This window comes from Saccopteryx leptura, chromosome 7, assembly GCF_036850995.1.
Source record: "Saccopteryx leptura isolate mSacLep1 chromosome 7, mSacLep1_pri_phased_curated, whole genome shotgun sequence".
Classification (NCBI taxonomy): domain Eukaryota; kingdom Metazoa; phylum Chordata; class Mammalia; order Chiroptera; family Emballonuridae; genus Saccopteryx; species Saccopteryx leptura.
The window spans coordinates 51,724,843-51,728,725 of NC_089509.1; positions in this window are offsets into that span (position 1 = coordinate 51,724,843).

Sequence of the window (3,883 nt, forward strand, 5' to 3'; positions counted from 1 at the left end):
AAGACAAAACTTTAATGCAACCTAAGATGAGTCATTCTGTGCTCATTTAGTCCTTGATTCTTTCAACAAATATTTACTGACTGACTTAGCACTTTCCTGTCTTCTTGTTGAATATTATAAAGCAGAAATTGTTAGCCTAATGCTCACAATCCAATGCCTGATACCGAGAATTTAGAAAATTGAAAAGAAGATGAAGTTTGATTTTTGTCTTCTCCTAATGGTTTTAGAAGCCCCTGTCCTTAATGAAGGTATAAAAAGTTTATCATGCAATAACCAGAAAATTCCTGAGACCTTGCATCATTTAGAAGGGATCAAGGCCATGGGGCACTTTGGTTCTCAAATCCTTGTAGTCAAGAGCTTGAACTGAAATGTTAGGGAGCCATTCATTCTCTGAGCTTCAGTTTTCTCAGGTTTCAAATGGGCATTAAAACAAAAAAACAACATCTACTACACAAAGAGTTAGAGATAACTTCCACAGAGAAACTGAACATCGCATGTGAGATAACACCTTCAAAATCGCTAAGTCAGAAACCCTAACCAAAGACTATCAAATTCAGTTTGCAAGAGATCTAAAGTACCGTATGAGAGCATCAGAAAGAAAATGCTTCACCTGATCAAAGGGGAGAACGATTTCTTTCTCCCTGGAGTCCCCCACCACTCAGGGGCTATGAGACATGTTTTGAGAAATGGTGTCATGGAAGTAAAATCAAGTGTCATTGGGCCCAGCTTTTGGCCTTCCTCATGGAGTCGTGACCTCAAGTGCCCGCTTCCTGCTTTTGCTGAGCAGAAAGAAAAACAGAAGTTCATGAAGAGTTAAAGCCTTACTCTCCTCGTTTGATAAAAATACTTGGCAAGAATCACGATATGGTTTTACAATCATTAGTCATTGAGGGATGTAATTCACTGAAGAACAGGAAAACCTGTTGATACAAGTTTCTCATCAGGATGACTTAGACTGATCAGATTGGCTTTGCTGTCCAGTATAGTTACTGGTTATCAAAGATGTAAACTTTTAGAGGTGTTTAGGTCATGGGAAGCATTTATATATTGAAGAGACCTACCATTTTGAAAAAACTGAGGATATGATTTGTGTGCGTTTGTCTATTTTATCTAATAGCAGAGACAGCAATCTCCTTGAGAGTAAGAATTGTGTTGTACCTGGCACATTGTACGTGATCAATAAGTGAATAAAGAAACGAAAGCCAGGAAGAACCTGTGAAAAGATTGATGTGATTATATTTGGACAATTTTTAATAATGAAGAATATGGGAAGAATTAAGCAAGATAAGAAGAAGAAACTAAGCCACTAATTTACTATTACTGTATTATTATTATTATTATGTATATTATTTTGTGACAGAGACAGAGAGAGGGAGAAATAGGGACAGATAGGCAGGAAGGGAGAGAGACGAGAAGCATCAATTCTTCGTTGTGGCTCCTTAGTCTCCTTAGTTGTTCATAGATTGCTTTCTCATATGCATCTTGATGGGGGGAGGGGTACAGAAAAGCAACTGACCCTTTGCTCAAGATAGCGACCTTGGGCTCAAGCCAGCAACCTTTGGGCTCAAGCCAGCAACCATGGGGTCAAGTTTATGATCTCATGTTCAAGTCAGCGACCCTTTAAGCCAGGTGAGCCTGTGCTCAAGCCGGCGACCTCGGAGTTTTGAACATGGGTCCTCCACATCCCAGTCTGATGCTCTATCCACTGCAGCACAGCCTGGTCAGGCCCACTAATTTATTATTATTAAATTACTCAAAGATTAAGCCAACACACCTAGGAAGACAGAGTCTGAGCAACCCTCAGAGAAAGGGAGCAAAAGCTTGATCACCCAGAGCCTGCCTCATCTCTGGTCTTCGTGCTAAAACAATATTTCCTATTGTTCAAACCAGTTTTTCTACTGTTTGCAGTTAAAAGCATCATATTGATTCAACATTAATGCATTTACTTTCCCTGAAGTGTAGTTTTCCAATACCAGAAATGCATTTATCTCCTGCTCCAAATACTCCTTCCCATGTTGGAAGATTTAGAAAACCAAATAGTTATGAGAAGCTAATGTCTCTTACACACACACACACACACACACACACACACACACACACACACACACCATGTCTATGTCTATCTCTGTATCTATTTCTATCTCTACTCTGTCTCTCTTTTCTTTTTTTCCCTGAGGGAGGAGTTCTTTAAAAGGGATTCTGATAGTTGGGGGTAGTTTGCAGGAGGTTTTTAACTGTTCTTAGAAATCCTGTTGATAATGTTCCTATCCAGAAACATGCCTCTCTCTCATTAACCCCCCACCCCATCTTAAACAATGGTAGAGATGGTCTGTTCTTGTTTGTCTTCTTTGCTTCTGGTTCCAGTGGTCAGCAAACTCATTAGTCAACAAAGCCAAATATCAACAGTACAACAATTGAAATTTCTAAACTTAAACTATATTTTTTAAACTTAAACTATACAGGTAGGTACATTTCTTATGGGATAGCGCCCACACTCAAGGGGCCAAAGAGCTGCATGTGGCTCGTGAGCCACGGTTTGCCGACCAGGGGAAACCATCACTTTGAAAAGATTTATTACATAAATCTCAAATGCAAGCAGTGAAATTTTCTAGTAGCCATATTTTTTAAAGTAAAAGCAAGCAGGTGAAATTAAATTAGTGATCTATTTAATCCAAATACCTAACATATCATTTCAAGATGTACTCAATATAAAATTATTAATGAGTTATTTTACACTCTTATATTTGTACCTAGTCTTCAACATTCTGTGTGTATTTTACTCTTACAGCACTTCATTAGGACAAGCACCATTTCAAGCATCCATTAGACAGAGTAGTGGTAGCTGCACACAAATCTGCTTTCTTTCTGTTATAGCTAAGACATACCATAGACACAGAACAGTTGATTAGATAAATGCATTATTATCTTATTGCAATCATCATTAAACTGTCATTCCATCCCTTTATCTGATTTAATTCAATCTTCTATATGTCACAGTTTATAATATTGAGGTGTAAGCCAGTCTTCTTGATTTGTATAGGGGAGGCCATTTCTCTTTATTCAAGGATTTCCTTATGTACTGAATGCTACTTTTACAGCTATTAGATGGACATACTGTAATTTAACCCAGTAACTCTTACATTTAAATTATGTATTCATCAAAGGAAAGCATGCATGAAGAGTCTGTTTGTTCCTGGTAAACAGAATAACAAGTACAACCAACAGATGCTCAGGCAAAAGTAAAACTTGCTAGTTGGTCTTTTGGCTAAATAAAGTGTTCTGATTTTATTAGTTGAGTTCTATCTTGTAAAATAGATGAACTGAGTACAAAAGACAGCGAACCATGGTGGAAAGAGCATGGGCATCAGCGTCAAAGAACTGGACCCTATTGCTTCCTAGCTGTGTATTATTGAATATCTTTATTAACTTCTCTGTACTCAGTTTCCCCACTTGTAGAAGGGCAGTGATAATTACTATGACCAAGACTGTTTGTTTTACCCCTATATCCATTCTTCCCTTCTTTATCATTAGTGACCCTCCAAAAGTTAGCCAGACACCAGGATGCGCTAACATTCATGTTTCCAGCCTCTCTTGCAACTAAGTGTTTCTGTATTAATTTATGGCCAAAAAAAAGATGTTTCCTTAAAAGAAGAGAACAGATGCCCTTTTCCCTCTTTTTCTTTCCTGCAGGCTGGAGTTCAGACAGGAAGGGCGGAGTTGGAGCAGTCATCTTGATCCAGGAGATGTGAGCTGTGCTTTGAGGACAGCTGAGCACAAGCAGGAGCCTGGCTTCCTGGTGACCAAGGAATCCCCACAAATGCCCTACCTACATCATTTACCCAAGCTTCCAGATGAGACAGTACAGCGTTTTTCTTTGGTTTGA